General features: G+C 35.4%; 1 non-coding gene across 1 annotated transcript; it reads right to left on the bottom strand.

Annotated features, from left to right (window-relative positions):
- Positions 1-17,210: 17,210 nt before the first annotated feature.
- Positions 17,211-17,317, bottom strand: LOC146927109 (small nucleolar RNA R71). The gene has a single exon (XR_015009079.1). It is a non-coding gene; the product is annotated as a small nucleolar RNA R71 (small nucleolar RNA).
- Between the last annotated feature and the right edge of the window lie 323 nt (positions 17,318-17,640).

Here is a 17,640-nt window from a genome sequence, read left to right as displayed (position 1 = left end):
ATCAACCACGGAAGTCGTAGATATGCTCATTAGATTTCCTAGGAACTATTACATGCTTCGATTCGATAAGGCAAGGCCACTTTATGCCTTTTTTAGTGAAAGAAAAGGGTCAAAAACGAGTAAAATTCGTAAATTAACAAAGAAATTACCCCCATGTTGGCCGTTTTTGAAAATTCTAATATAAACCATGGAAGTCGTAGATATGCTTGTTAGATTTCCTAGGAACTATTACATGCTTCGATTTGATAAGGCTAGGCCACTTTATGCTTTTTTTAGTGAAAGAAAAAGGGTCAAAAACGAGTAAAATCTATAAATTAACAAGGAAATTCACTTTACCACCATTTTGGCCGTTTTTGAAATTTCTAAAATCAACCACGGAAGTCGTAGATATGCTCATTAGATTTCCTAGGAACTATTACATGCTTCGATTCGATAAGGCTAGGCCACTTTATGCCTTTTTTAGTGAAAGAAAATGGGTCAAAAACGAGTAAACTCCGTAAATTAACAAGGAAATTACCCCCATGTTGGCCGTTTTTGAAAATTCTAATATAAACCATGGAAGTCGTAGATATGCTTGTTAGATTTCCTAGGAACTATTACATGCTTCGATTTGATAATGCTAGGCCACTTTATCCCCTTTTTAGTGAAAGAAAAAGGGTCAAAAACGAGTAAAATCCGTAAATTAACAAGGAAATTCACTTTACCACCATTTTGGCCGTTTTTGAAATTTCTAAAATCAACCACGGAAGTCGTAGATATGCTCATTAGATTTCCTAGGAACTATTACATGTTTCGATTCGATAAGGCTAGGCCACTTTATGCCTTTTTTAGTGAAAGAAAAGGGTCAAAAACGAGTAAAATCCGTAAATTAACAAAGAAATTACCCCCATGTTGGCCATTTTTGAAAATTCTAATATAAACCATGGAAGTCGTAGATATGCTTGTTAGATTTCCTAGGAACTATTACATGCTTCGATTTGATAAGGCTAGGCCACTTTATGCTCTTTTTAGTGAAAGAAAAAGGGTCAAAAACGAGTAAAATCTATAAATTAACAAGGAAATTCACTTTACCACCATTTTGGCCGTTTTTGAAATTTCTAAAATCAACCACGGAAGTCGTAGATATGCTCATTAGATTTCCTAGGAACTATTACATGCTTCGATTCGATAAGGCTAGGCCACTTTATGCCCTTTTTAGTGAAAGAAAAAGGATCAAAATCGAGTAAAATCCGTAAATTAACAAGGAAATTACCCCCATGTTGGCCGTTTTTGAAAATTCTAATATAAACCATGGAAGTCGTAGATATGCTTGTTAGATTTCCTTGGAACTATTACATGCTTCGATTCGATAAGGCTAGGCCACTTTATGCCTTTTTTAGTGAAAGAAAAGGGTCAAAAACGAGTAAAATCCGTAAATTAACAAGGAAATTACCCCCATGTTGGCCGTTTTTGAAAATTCTAATATAAACCATGGAAGTCGTAGATATGCTTGTTAGATTTCCTAGGAACTATTACATGCTTCGATTTGATAATGCTAGGCCACTTTATGCCCTTTTTAGTGAAAGAAAAAGGGTCAAAAACGAGTAAAATCCGTAAATTAACAAGGAAATTCACTTTACCACCATTTTGGCCGTTTTTGAAATTTCAAAAATCAACCATGGAAGTCGTAGATATGCTCATTAAATTTCCTAGGAACTATTACATGCTTCGATTCGATAAGGCTAGGCCACTTTATGCCCTTTTTAGTGAAAGAAAAATGATCAAAATCGAGTAAAATCCGTAAACTAACAAGGAAATTACCCCTATGTTGGCCGTTTTTGAAAATTCTAATATAGACCATTCAAGTCGTAGATATGTTTGTTAGATTTCCTATGAACTATTACATGCTTCGATTCGATAAGGCTAGGCCACTTTATGCCTTTTTTAGTGAAAGAAAAAGGATCCAAATCGTGTAAAATCCGTAAATTAACAAGGAAATTACCCCCATGTTGGCCGTTTTTGAAAATTCTAATATAAACCATGGAAGTCGTAGATATGCTTGTTAGATTTCCTAGGAACTATTACATGCTTCGATTTGATAAGGCTAGGCCACTTTATGCCCTTTTTAGTGAAAGAAAAAGGGTCAAAAACGAGTAAAATCCGTAAATTAACAAGGAAATTTACTTTACCGCCATTTTGGCCGTTTTTGAAATTTCTAAAATCAACCACGGAAGTCGTAGATATGCTCATTAGATTTCCTAGGAACTATTACATGCTTCGATTCGATAAGGCTAGGCCACTTTATGCCTTTTTTAGTGAAAGAAAAGGGTCAAAAACGAGTAAAATCCGTAAATTAACAAAGAAATTACCCCCATGTTGGCCGTTTTTGAAAATTCTAATATAAACCATGGAAGTCGTAGATATGCTTGTTAGATTTCCTTGGAACTATTACATGCTTCGATTTGATAAGGCTAGGCCACATTATGCTCTTTTTAGTGAAAGAAAAAGGGTCAAAAACGAGTAAAATCCGTAAATTAACAAAGAAATTACCCCCATGTTGGCCGTTTTTGAAAATTCTAATATAAACCATGGAAGTCGTAGATATGCTTGTTAGATTTCCTTGGAACTATTACATGCTTCGATTTGATAGGGCTAGGCCACATTATGCTCTTTTTAGTGAAAGAAAAAGGGTCAAAAATGAGTAAAATCCGTAAATTAACAAGGAAATTCACTTTACCACCATTTTGGCCGTTTTTGAAATTTCTAAAATCAACCATGGAAGTCGTAGATATGCTCATTAGATTTCCTAGGAACTATTACATGCTTCGATTCGATAAGGCTAGGCCACTTTATGCCTTTTTTAGTGAAAGAAAATGGGTCAAAAACGAGTAAAATCCGTAAATTAACAAGGAAATTACCCCCATGTTGGCCGTTTTTGAAAATTCTAATATAAACCATGGAAGTCGTAGATATGCTTGTTAGATTTCCTTGGAACTATTGCATGCTTCGATTTGATAAGGCTAGGCCACTTTATGCCCTTTTTAGTGAGAGAAAAAGGGTCAAAAACGAGTAAAATCCGTAAATTAACAAGGAAATTCACTTTACCACCATTTTGGCCGTTTTTGAAATTTCTAAAATCAACCACGGTAGTCGTAGATATGCTCATTAGATTTCCTAGGAACTATTACATGCTTCGATTCGATAAGGCTAGGCCACTTTATGCTCTTTTTAGTGAAAGAAAAAGGGTCAAAAACGAGTAAACTCCGTAAATTAACAAGGAAATTCACTTTACCACCATTTTGGCCGTTTTTGAAATTTCTAAAATCAACCATGGAAGTCGTAGATATGCTCATTAGATTTCCTAGGAACTATTACATGCTTCGATTCGATAAGGCTAGGCCACTTTATGCCCTTTTTAGTGAAAGAAAAAGGATCAAAATCGAGTAAAATCCGTAAATTAACAAGGAAATTACCCCCATGTTGGCCGATTTTGAAAATTCTAATATAAACCATGGAAGTCATAGATATGCTCGTTAGATTTTCTAGGAACTATTACATGCTTCGATTCGTTAAGTTTAGGCCACTTTATGCCTTTTCTAGTGAAAGAAAAAGGGTCAAAAACGAGTAAAATCTGTAAATTAACAAGGAAATTACCCCCATGTTGGCCGTTTTTGAAAATTCTAATATAAACCATGGAAGTCGTAGATATGCTTGTTAGATTTCCTTGGAACTATTACATGCTTCGATTCGATAAGGCTAGGCCACTTTATGCCTTTTTTAATGAAAGAAAAGGGTCAAAAATGAGTAAAATCCGTAAATTAACAAGGAAATTACCCCCATGTTGGACGTTTTTGAAAATTCTAACATAAACCATGGAAGTCGTAGATATGCTTGTTAGATTTCCTTGGAACTATAACATGCTTCGATTCGATAAGGCTAGGCCACTTTATGCCTTTTTTAGTGAAAGAAAAGGGTCAAAAACGAGTAAAATCCGTAAATTAACAAGGAAATTACCCCCATGTTGGCCGTTTTTGAATATTCTAATATAAACCATGGAAGTCGTAGATATGCTTGTTAGATTTCCTTGGAACTATTACATGCTTCGATTTGATAAGGCTAGGCCACTTTATGCGCTTTTTAGTGAAAGAAAAAGGGTCAAAAACGAGTAAAATCCGTAAATTAACAAGGAAATTCACTTTACCACCATTTTGGCCGTTTTTGAAATTTCTATAATCAACCATGGAAGTCGTAGATATGCTCATTAGATTTCCTAGGAACTATTACATGCTTCGATTCGATAAGGCTAGGCCACTTTATGCCCTTTTTAGTGAAAGAAAAACGATCAAAATCGAGTAAAATCCGTAAATTAACAAGGAAATTACCCCCATGTTGGCCGTTTTTGAAAATTCTAATATAAACCATGGAAGTCGTAGATATGCTTGTTAGATTTCCTTGGAACTATTACATGCTTCGATTCGATAAGGCTAGGCCACTTTATGCCTTTTTTAGTGAAAGAAAAGGGTCAAAAACGAATAAAATCCGTAAATTAACAAGGAAATTACCCCCATGATGGCCGTTTTTGAAAATTCTAATATAAACCATGGAAGTCGTAGATATGCTTGTTAGATTTCCTAGGAACTATTACATGCTTCGATTTGATAATGCTAGGCCACTTTATGCCCTTTTTAGTGAAAGAAAAAGGGTCAAAAACGAGTAAAATCCGTAAATTAACAAGGAAGTTCACTTTACCACCATTTTGGCCGTTTTTGAAATTTCTAAAATCAACCATGGAAGTCGTAGATATGCTCATTAAATTTCCTAGGAACTATTACATGCTTCGATTCGATAAGGCTAGGCCACTTTATGCCCTTTTTAGTGAAAGAAAAATGATCAAAATCGAGTAAAATCCGTAAATTAACAAGGAAATTACCCCTATGTTGGCCGTTTTTGAAAATTCTAATATAGACCATTCAAGTCGTAGATATGTTCGTTAGATTTCCTATGAACTATTACATGCTTCGAATCGATAAGGCTAGGCCACTTTATGCCTTTTTTAGTGAAAGAAAAAGGATCCAAATCGAGTAAAATCCGTAAATTAACAACGAAATTACCCCCATGTTGGCCGTTTTTGAAAATTCTAATATAAACCATGGAAGTCGTAGATATGCTTGTTAGATTTCCTAGGAACTATTACATGCTTCGATTTGATAAGGCTAGGCCACTTTATGCCCTTTTTAGTGAAAGAAAAAGGGTCAAAAACGAGTAAAATCCGTAACTTAACAAGGAAATTTACTTTACCACCATTTTGGCCGTTTTTGAAATTTCTAAAATCAACCACGGAAGTCGTAGATATGCTCATTAGATTTCCTAGGAACTATTACATGCTTCGATTCGATAAGGCTAGGCCACTTTATGCCTTTTTTAGTGAAAGAAAAGGGTCAAAAACGAGTAAAATCCGTAAATTAACAAGGAAATTACCCCCATGTTGGACGTTTTTGAAAATTCTAACATAAACCATGGAAGTCGTAGATATGCTTGTTAGATTCCCTTGGAACTATAACATGCTTCGATTCGATAAGGCTAGGCCACTTTATGCCTTTTTTAGTGAAAGAAAATGGTCAAAAACGAGTAAAATCCGTAAATTAACAAGGAAATTACCCCCATGTTGGCCGTTTTTGAATATTCTAATATAAACCATGGAAGTCGTAGATATGCTTGTTAGATTTCCTTGGAACTATTACATGCTTCGATTTGACAAGGCTAGGCCACTTTATGCGCTTTTTAGTGAAAGAAAAAGGGTCAAAAACGAGTAAAATCCGTAAATTAACAAGGAAATTCACTTTACCACCATTTTGGCCGTTTTTGAAATTTCTAAAATCAACCATGGAAGTCGTAGATATGCTCATTAGATTTCCTAGGAACTATTACATGCTTCGATTCGATACGGCTAGGCCACTTTATGCCCTTTTTAGTGAAAGAAAAAGGATCAAAATCGAGTAAAATCCGTAAATTAACAAGGAAATTACCCCCATGTTGGCCGTTTTTGAAAATTCTAATATAAACCATGGAAGTCGTAGATATGCTTGTTAGATTTCCTTGGAAATATTACATGCTTCGATTCGATAAGGCTAGGCCACTTTATGCCTTTTTTAGTGAAAGAAAAGGGTCAAAAACGAGTAAAATCCGTAAATTAACAAGGAAATTACCCCCATGATGGCCGTTTTTGAAAATTCTAATATAAACCATGGAAGTCGTAGATATGCTTGTTAGATTTCCTAGGAACTATTACATGCTTCGATTTGATAATGCTAGGCCACTTTATGCCCTTTTTAGTGAAAGAAAAAGGGTCAAAAACGAGTAAAATCCGTAAATTAACAAGGAAGTTCACTTTACCACCATTTTGGCCGTTTTTGAAATTTCTAAAATCAACCATGGAAGTCGTAGATATGCTCATTAAATTTCCTAGGAACTATTACATGCTTCGATTCGATAAGGCTAGGCCACTTTATGCCCTTTTTAGTGAAAGAAAAATGATCAAAATCGAGTAAAATCCGTAAATTAACAAGGAAATTACCCCTATGTTGGCCGTTTTTGAAAATTCTAATATAAACCATGGAAGTCGTAGATATGCTTGTTAGATTTCCTAGGAACTATTACATGCTTCGATTTGATAAGGCTAGGCCACTTTATGCCCTTTTTAGTGAAAGAAAAAGGGTCAAAAACGAGTAAAATCCGTAACTTAACAAGGAAATTTACTTTACCACCATTTTGGCCGTTTTTGAAATTTCTAAAATCAACCACGGAAGTCGTAGATATGCTCATTAGATTTCCTAGGAACTATTACATGCTTCGATTCGATAAGGCTAGGCCACTTTATGCCTTTTTTAGTGAAAGAAAAGGGTCAAAAACGAGTAAAATCCGTAAATTAACAAAGAAATTACCCCCATGTTGGCCGTTTTTGAAAATTCTAATATAAACCGTGGAAGTCGTAGATATGCTTGTTAGATTTCCTTGGAACTATTACATGCTTCGATTTGATAAGGCTAGGCCACATTATGCTCTTTTTAGTGAAAGAAAAAGGGTCAAAAACGAGTAAAATCCGTAAATTAACAAGGAAATTCACTTTACCACCATTTTGGCCGTTTTTGAAATTTCTAAAATCAACCACGGAAGTCGTAGATATGCTCATTAGATTTCCTAGGAACTATTACATGCTTCGATTCGATAAGGCTAGGCCACTTTATGCTCTTTTTAGTGAAAGAAAAAGGGTCAAAAACGAGTAAACTCCGTAAATTAACAAGGAAATTCACTTTACCACCATTTTGGCCGTTTTTGAAATTTCTAAAATCAACCATGGAAGTCGTAGATATGCTCATTAGATTTCCTAGGAACTATTACATGCTTCGATTCGATAAGGCTAGGCCACTTTATGCCCTTTTTAGTGAAAGAAAAACGATCAAAATCGAGTAAAATCCGTAAATTAACAAGGAAATTACCCCCATGTTGGCCGTTTTTGAAAATTCTAATATAAACCATGGAAGTCGTAGATATGCTTGTTAGATTTCCTTGGAACTATTACATGCTTCGATTCGATAAGGCTAGGCCACTTTATGCCTTTTTTAGTGAAAGAAAAGGGTCAAAAACGAATAAAATCCGTAAATTAACAAGGAAATTACCCCCATGATGGCCGTTTTTGAAAATTCTAATATAAACCATGGAAGTCGTAGATATGCTTGTTAGATTTCCTAGGAACTATTACATGCTTCGATTTGATAATGCTAGGCCACTTTATGCCCTTTTTAGTGAAAGAAAAAGGGTCAAAAACGAGTAAAATCCGTAAATTAACAAGGAAGTTCACTTTACCACCATTTTGGCCGTTTTTGAAATTTCTAAAATCAACCATGGAAGTCGTAGATATGCTCATTAAATTTCCTAGGAACTATTACATGCTTCGATTCGATAAGGCTAGGCCACTTTATGCCCTTTTTAGTGAAAGAAAAATGATCAAAATCGAGTAAAATCCGTAAATTAACAAGGAAATTACCCCTATGTTGGCCGTTTTTGAAAATTCTAATATAGACCATTCAAGTCGTAGATATGTTCGTTAGATTTCCTATGAACTATTACATGCTTCGAATCGATAAGGCTAGGCCACTTTATGCCTTTTTTAGTGAAAGAAAAAGGATCCAAATCGAGTAAAATCCGTAAATTAACAACGAAATTACCCCCATGTTGGCCGTTTTTGAAAATTCTAATATAAACCATGGAAGTCGTAGATATGCTTGTTAGATTTCCTAGGAACTATTACATGCTTCGATTTGATAAGGCTAGGCCACTTTATGCCCTTTTTAGTGAAAGAAAAAGGGTCAAAAACGAGTAAAATCCGTAACTTAACAAGGAAATTTACTTTACCACCATTTTGGCCGTTTTTGAAATTTCTAAAATCAACCACGGAAGTCGTAGATATGCTCATTAGATTTCCTAGGAACTATTACATGCTTCGATTCGATAAGGCTAGGCCACTTTATGCCTTTTTTAGTGAAAGAAAAGGGTCAAAAACGAGTAAAATCCGTAAATTAACAAGGAAATTACCCCCATGTTGGACGTTTTTGAAAATTCTAACATAAACCATGGAAGTCGTAGATATGCTTGTTAGATTCCCTTGGAACTATAACATGCTTCGATTCGATAAGGCTAGGCCACTTTATGCCTTTTTTAGTGAAAGAAAAGGGTCAAAAACGAGTAAAATCCGTAAATTAACAAGGAAATTACCCCCATGTTGGCCGTTTTTGAATATTCTAATATAAACCATGGAAGTCGTAGATATGCTTGTTAGATTTCCTTGGAACTATTACATGCTTCGATTTGACAAGGCTAGGCCACTTTATGCGCTTTTTAGTGAAAGAAAAAGGGTCAAAAACGAGTAAAATCCGTAAATTAACAAGGAAATTCACTTTACCACCATTTTGGCCGTTTTTGAAATTTCTAAAATCAACCATGGAAGTCGTAGATATGCTCATTAGATTTCCTAGGAACTATTACATGCTTCGATTCGATACGGCTAGGCCACTTTATGCCCTTTTTAGTGAAAGAAAAAGGATCAAAATCGAGTAAAATCCGTAAATTAACAAGGAAATTACCCCCATGTTGGCCGTTTTTGAAAATTCTAATATAAACCATGGAAGTCGTAGATATGCTTGTTAGATTTCCTTGGAAATATTACATGCTTCGATTCGATAAGGCTAGGCCACTTTATGCCTTTTTTAGTGAAAGAAAAGGGTCAAAAACGAGTAAAATCCGTAAATTAACAAGGAAATTACCCCCATGATGGCCGTTTTTGAAAATTCTAATATAAACCATGGAAGTCGTAGATATGCTTGTTAGATTTCCTAGGAACTATTACATGCTTCGATTTGATAATGCTAGGCCACTTTATGCCCTTTTTAGTGAAAGAAAAAGGGTCAAAAACGAGTAAAATCCGTAAATTAACAAGGAAGTTCACTTTACCACCATTTTGGCTGTTTTTGAAATTTCTAAAATCAACCATGGAAGTCGTAGATATGCTCATTAAATTTCCTAGGAACTATTACATGCTTCGATTCGATAAGGCTAGGCCACTTTATGCCCTTTTTAGTGAAAGAAAAATGATCAAAATCGAGTAAAATCCGTAAATTAACAAGGAAATTACCCCTATGTTGGCCGTTTTTGAAAATTCTAATATAAACCATGGAAGTCGTAGATATGCTTGTTAGATTTCCTAGGAACTATTACATGCTTCGATTTGATAAGGCTAGGCCACTTTATGCCCTTTTTAGTGAAAGAAAAAGGGTCAAAAACGAGTAAAATCCGTAACTTAACAAGGAAATTTACTTTACCACCATTTTGGCCGTTTTTGAAATTTCTAAAATCAACCACGGAAGTCGTAGATATGCTCATTAGATTTCCTAGGAACTATTACATGCTTCGATTCGATAAGGCTAGGCCACTTTATGCCTTTTTTAGTGAAAGAAAAGGGTCAAAAACGAGTAAAATCCGTAAATTAACAAAGAAATTACCCCCATGTTGGCCGTTTTTGAAAATTCTAATATAAACCGTGGAAGTCGTAGATATGCTTGTTAGATTTCCTTGGAACTATTACATGCTTCGATTTGATAAGGCTAGGCCACATTATGCTCTTTTTAGTGAAAGAAAAAGGGTCAAAAACGAGTAAAATCCGTAAATTAACAAGGAAATTCACTTTACCACCATTTTGGCCGTTTTTGAAATTTCTAAAATCAACCACGGAAGTCGTAGATATGCTCATTAGATTTCCTAGGAACTATTACATGCTTCGATTCGATAAGGCTAGGCCACTTTATGCTCTTTTTAGTGAAAGAAAAAGGGTCAAAAACGAGTAAACTCCGTAAATTAACAAGGAAATTCACTTTACCACCATTTTGGCCGTTTTTGAAATTTCTAAAATCAACCATGGAAGTCGTAGATATGCTCATTAGATTTCCTAGGAACTATTACATGCTTCGATTCGATAAGGCTAGGCCACTTTATGCCCTTTTTAGTGAAAGAAAAAGGATCAAAATCGAGTAAAATCCGTAAATTAACAAGGAAATTACCCCCATGTTGGCCGATTTTGAAAATTCTAATATAAACCATGGAAGTCATAGATATGCTCGTTAGATTTCCTAGGAACTATTACATGCTTCGATTCGTTAAGTTTAGGCCACTTTATGCCTTTTCTAGTGAAAGAAAATGGGTCAAAAACGAGTAAAATCCGTAAATTAAAAAGGAAATTACCCCCATGTTGGCCGTTTTTGAAAATTCTAATATAAACCATGGAAGTCGTAGATATGCTTGTTAGATTTCCTTGGAACTATTACATGCTTCGATTCGATAAGGCTAGGCCACTTTCTGCCTTTTTTAGTGAAAGAAAAGGGTCAAAAATGAGTAAAATCCGTAAATTAACAAGGAAATTACCCCCATGTTGGCCGTTTTTGAAAATTCTAATATAAACCATGGAAGTCGTAGATATGCTTGTTAGATTTCCTAGGAACTATTACATGCTTCGATTTGATAATGCTAGGCCACTTTATGCCCTTTTTAGTGAAAGAAAAAGGGTCAAAAACGAGTAAAATCCGTAAATTAACAAGGAAATTCACTTTACCACCATTTTGGCCGTTTTTGAAATTTCTAAAATCAACCATGGAAGTCGTAGATATACTCATTAGATTTCCTAGGAACTATTACATGCTTCGATTCGATAAGGCTAGCCCACTTTATGCCCTTTTTAGTGAAAGAAAAAGGATCAAAATCGAGTAAAATTCGTAAATTAACAAGGAAATTACCCCCATGTTGGCCGATTTTGAAAATTCTAATATAAACCATGGAAGTCATAGATATGCTCGTTAGATTTCCTAGGAACTATTACATGCTTCGATTCGTTAAGTTTAGGCCACTTTATGCCTTTTCTAGTGAAAGAAAAAGGATCAAAATCGAGTAAAATCCGTAAATTAACAAGGAAATTACCCCCATGTTGGCCGATTTTGAAAATTCTAATATAAACCATGGAAGTCATAGATATGCTCGTTAGATTTCCTAGGAACTATTACATGCTTCGATTCGTTAAGTTTAGGCCACTTTATGCCTTTTCTAGTGAAAGAAAAAGGGTCAAAAACGAGTAAAATCCGTAAATTAACAAGGAAATTACCCCCATGTTGGCCGTTTTTGAAAATTCTAATATAAACCATGGAAGTCGTAGATATGCTTGTTAGATTTCCTTGGAACTATTACATGCTTCGATTCGATAAGGCTAGGCCACTTTATGCCATTTTTAGTGAAAGAAAAGGGTCAAAAATGAGTAAAATCCGTAAATTAACAAGGAAATTACCCCCATGTTGACCGTTTTTGAAAATTCTAATATAAACCATGGAAGTCGTAGATATGCTTGTTAGATTTCCTAGGAAGTATTACATGCTTCGATTTGATAATGCTAGGCCACTTTATGCCCTTTTTAGTGAAAGAAAAAGGGTCAAAAACGAGTAAAATCCGTAAATTAACAAGGAAATTCACTTTACCACCATTTTGGCCGTTTTTGAAATTTCTAAAATCAACCATGGAAGTCGTAGATATGCTCATTAGATTTCCTAGGAACTATTACATGCTTCGATTCGATAAGGCTAGGCCACTTTATGCCCTTTTTAGTGAAAGAAAAAGGATCAAAATCGAGTAAAATCCGTAAATTAACAAGGAAATTACCCCCATGTTGGCCGATTTTGAAAATTCTAATATAAACCATGGAAGTCATAGATATGCTCGTTAGATTTCCTAGGAACTATTACATGCTTCGATTCGTTAAGTTTAGGCCACTTTATGCCTTTTCTAGTGAAAGAAAAAGGGTCAAAAACAAGTAAAATCCGTAAATTAACAAGGAAATTACCCCCATGTTGGCCGTTTTTGAAAATTCTAATATAAACCATGGAAGTCGTAGATATGCTTGTTAGATTTCCTAGGAACTATTACATGCTTCGATTTGATAAGGCTAGGCCACTTTATGCCCTTTTTAGTTAAAGAAAAAGGGTCAAAAACGAGTAAAATCCGTAACTTAACAAGGAAATTTACTTTACCACCATTTTGGCCGTTTTTGAAATTTCTAAAATCAACCACGGAAGTCGTAGATATGCTCATTAGATTTCCTAGGAACTATTACATGCTTCGATTCGATAAGGCTAGGCCACTTTATGCCTTTTTTAGTGAAAGAAAAGGGTCAAAAACGAGTAAAATCCGTAAATTAACAAAGAAATTACCCCCATGTTGGCCGTTTTTGAAAATTCTAATATAAACCGTGGAAGTCGTAGATATGCTTGTTAGATTTCCTTGGAACTATTACATGCTTCGATTTGATAAGGCTAGGCCACATTATGCTCTTTTTAGTGAAAGAAAAAGGGTCAAAAACGAGTAAAATCCGTAAATTAACAAGGAAATTCACTATACCACCATTTTGGCCGTTTTTGAAATTTCTAAAATCAACCACGGAAGTCGTAGATATGCTCATTAGATTTCCTAGGAACTATTACATGCTTCGATTCGATAAGGCTAGGCCACTTTATGCTCTTTTTAGTGAAAGAAAAAGGGTCAAAAACGAGTAAACTCCGTAAATTAACAAGGAAATTCACTTTACCACCATTTTGGCCGTTTTTGAAATTTCTAAAATCAACCATGGAAGTCGTAGATATGCTCATTAGATTTCCTAGGAACTATTACATGCTTCGATTCGATAAGGCTAGGCCACTTTATGCCCTTTTTAGTGAAAGAAAAAGGATCAAAATCGAGTAAAATCCGTAAATTAACAAGGAAATTACCCCCATGTTGGCCGATTTTGAAAATTCTAATATAAACCATGGAAGTCATAGATATGCTCGTTAGATTTCCTAGGAACTATTACATGCTTCGATTCGTTAAGTTTAGGCCACTTTATGCCTTTTCTAGTGAAAGAAAATGGGTCAAAAACGAGTAAAATCCGTAAATTAACAAGGAAATTACCCCCATGTTGGCCGTTTTTGAAAATTCTAATATAAACCATGGAAGTCGTAGATATGCTTGTTAGATTTCCTTGGAACTATTACATGCTTCTATTCGATAAGGCTAGGCCACTTTCTGCCTTTTTTAGTGAAAGAAAAGGGTCAAAAATGAGTAAAATCCGTAAATTAACAAGGAAATGACCCCCATGTTGGCCGTTTTTGAAAATTCTAATATAAACCATGGAAGTCGTAGATATGCTTGTTAGATTTCCTAGGAACTATTACATGCTTCGATTTGATAATGCTAGGCCACTTTATGCCCTTTTTAGTGAAAGAAAAAGGGTCAAAAACGAGTAAAATCCGTAAATTAACAAGGAAATTCACTTTACCACCATTTTGGCCGTTTTTGAAATTTCTAAAATCAACCATGGAAGTCGTAGATATGCTCATTAGATTTCCTAGGAACTATTACATGCTTCGATTCGATAAGGCTAGGCCACTTTATGCCCTTTTTAGTGAAAGAAAAAGGATCAAAATCGAGTAAAATCCGTAAATTAACAAGGAAATTACCCCCATGTTGGCCGATTTTGAAAATTCTAATATAAACCATGGAAGTCATAGATATGCTCGTTAGATTTCCTAGGAACTATTACATGTTTCGATTCGTTAAGTTTAGGCCACTTTATGCCTTTTCTAGTGAAAGAAAAAGGATCAAAATCGAGTAAAATCCGTAAATTAACAAGGAAATTACCCCCATGTTGGCCGATTTTGAAAATTCTAATATAAACCATGGAAGTCATAGATATGCTCGTTAGATTTCCTAGGAACTATTACATGCTTCGATTCGTTAAGTTTAGGCCACTTTATGCCTTTTCTAGTGAAAGAAAAAGGGTCAAAAACGAGTAAAATCCGTAAATTAACAAGGAAATTACCCCCATGTTGGCCGTTTTTGAAAATTCTAATATAAACCATGGAAGTCGTAGATATGCTTGTTAGATTTCCTTGGAACTATTACATGCTTCGATTCGATAAGGCTAGGCCACTTTATGCCATTTTTAGTGAAAGAAAAGGGTCAAAAATGAGTAAAATCCGTAAATTAACAAGGAAATTACCCCCATGTTGACCGTTTTTGAAAATTCTAATATAAACCATGGAAGTCGTAGATATGCTTGTTAGATTTCCTAGGAAGTATTACATGCTTCGATTTGATAATGCTAGGCCACTTTATGCCCTTTTTAGTGAAAGAAAAAGGGTCAAAAACGAGTAAAATCCGTAAATTAACAAGGAAATTCACTTTACCACCATTTTGGCCGTTTTTGAAATTTCTAAAATCAACCATGGAAGTCGTAGATATGCTCATTAGATTTCCTAGGAACTATTACATGCTTCGATTCGATAAGGCTAGGCCACTTTATGCCCTTTTTAGTGAAAGAAAAAGGATCAAAATCGAGTAAAATCCGTAAATTAACAAGGAAATTACCCCCATGTTGGCCGATTTTGAAAATTCTAATATAAACCATGGAAGTCATAGATATGCTCGTTAGATTTCCTAGGAACTATTACATGCTTCGATTCGTTAAGTTTAGGCCACTTTATGCCTTTTCTAGTGAAAGAAAAAGGGTCAAAAACGAGTAAAATCCGTAAATTAACAAGGAAATTACCCCCATGTTGGCCGTTTTTGAAAATTCTAATATAAACCATGGAAGTCGTAGATATGCTTGTTAGATTTCCTTGGAACTATTACATGCTTCGATTCGATAAGGCTAGGCCACTTTATGCCTTTTTTAGTGAAAGAAAAAGGTCAAAAATGAGTAAAATCCGTAAATTAACAAGGAAATTACCCCCATGTTGGCCGTTTTTGAAAATTCTAATATAAACCATGGAAGTCGTAGATATGCTTGTTAGATGATGAGTCATAGATAGTATTAATTATTGCCTTATTTAGTTTAGTTTTATCTTAGATTTGATTTTATTTTATTGCATTTTATTTTAGTTTAGAATATTTTACTTCAAATTGTCTTTTATTTTATTTTAGGAATAAATATATGGTGGAAGGTGCCTTGGAGCAAAAGAAAGAGGACTGGAGCAAAATACAGCGCAAGAATACGAAGATACGGGGCAAAAATACAATTCCCCTTACCAGAAGCTTGGCACGGCCCGTGCCAACATGTGGCACGGCCGTGCCCGTCTCCAGGACCTGTTTTGCTGCTTTTCTTCGGGCCCAAGTTACCCTGTTGCAGCTTTACCGTTTTATCCTTTTAGTTGCTTAGTTTCTAAGTCGATTGTAAAGCTATAAATAGAGTAGCTCTCCACCATAAACAAATCATCTTTACTTTGTTTATTTCAATTGCTATTTCAATAAAGTCTTTATTTCGTTTTTACTTTCTTCTTTGCAATTTACTTTTATCGCATTTTTCTTCTTCCCCCATGTCTACGATGAACATGAGTGAGTAGACTTCTTTGTCTTGGGATCGTTGGACAAGTCTAATGACGTAATCCGGATCAAGCCAAGTCTTAAACCCTAATTAATTGTTACCCTAATTCCTAATCTAAATTCACCGTTTTAACATGAATTAATTATTATCAAACTGTGGAAGCGAACGCGGAGGGTTTGATAATGGTTAATTCATCATCACAGATATCAATTCATAAAGCGAACGCGGAGCTTTGATATCCGAACAAGTGAATTTAGACAAGGTTTGCGAAACATGAGAATAGTCTAGCAAACCTTGGGACACATAAAGTTTCGATCTTCAAGGGTCCCAAAGGCAATCACCCATGAGAATAGGTGTGGTTGTTGGAGGGATACACTCACTGACTTCGAGAGGAGCTGTGATATGCTAAAGAGAAACTTGTCCTTAGTAATTAGGATTAACGTTTAATTATAAGTTTAAGGCTTGCTTGTGAAAAGATTCGTTATTACGATGAACCAATGATCCCAAGGCTTTTTAATATTATTGTTATTTACCTTCAAAAACTGCACTCTCCAACTTCTTATTTCTTCCTCTTCTAATCAATTTCTAAAAGCTAATTGGATTGACCAACTCCCTAGCGGAACGATAACTCTACTTACTACTATTACTTCGATAGGCCGTGCACTTGCGGTTTGGCCCTATCAAGTTTTTGGCGCCGTTGCCGGGGAGTTAACTAATTTAATTAGCTTTTACTTAGTGATTAGAATTCTCTCTTCTTCTCTCTCTTTTTCTTTTTTATTTTTAACTTTTTATTTTTCTGTCATTATTAACTTCTTGGGTCCTCAATTTTTTTATGCGAAAAACTAGAAATCGAGTTGTAATAATCAACGAGATCGAAAGGTATTTGCATAGACGAAAGAGAGACACACAAAATAACACCGTCATGGCCAATCGCACTCTCAAAGAGTATGCAACGCCGTCTACGGCTGAGCCACAAGCTGTTATTGTGTACCCAACGGTTGAGGATGACAACTTTGAAATCAAGCCTGCCCTACTTAACTTGGTGCAGCAAAACCAATTCTCGGGATCCCCCACTGAGGATCCCAATCTTCACATCTCTGTTTTCCTACGAATTAGTGGAACCATGAAGGAGAACCAAGAAGCCGTAAGACTTCATCTCTTTCCCTTTTCCTTAAGGGATAGAGCTAGCGCTTGGTTCCATTCCCTCGAAGTCAGTTCCATTACTTCATGGGATCAGATGAGGCAAGCATTCCTTGCCCGTTTCTTTCCACCATCTAAAACCGCTAAACTTAGAGACCAAATCACGCGGTTCAACCAAAAAGATGGGGAATCTCTCTATGAGGCGTGGGAGCGTTTCAAAGAAATGCTAAGACTTTGTCCCCACCATGGCCTAGAGAAGTGGCTTATAGTCCACACTTTTTATAATGGCTTGTCTTATACCACTAAGATGTCTGTTGATGCAGCTGCAGGTGGGGCACTTATGAACAAGAACTACACGGAAGCGTATGCCCTAATTGAAGACATGGCTCAGAATCATTACAAATGGACCGACGAGAGAGCCATCTCTAGTTCTTCACCCTCCAAAAAGGAGGCAGGTATACACGAAGTCTCTAACTATGATCACCTTGCTTCTAAAATTGATACACTAACTGAAAAACTTGAAAAATTCAATGTTAGTGCTATCAATTCTGCATCTACTCCTTCTTGTGAAATAT

This window comes from Medicago sativa, chromosome 4 (genome assembly GCF_051527215.1).
Source record: "Medicago sativa cultivar Bolivia chromosome 4, Bolivia_mono, whole genome shotgun sequence".
Classification (NCBI taxonomy): Eukaryota; Viridiplantae; Streptophyta; class Magnoliopsida; order Fabales; family Fabaceae; genus Medicago; species Medicago sativa.
The sequence above is the reverse complement of the archived record's forward strand: the minus strand, read 5'-3'. Positions and strand labels throughout refer to the sequence as shown.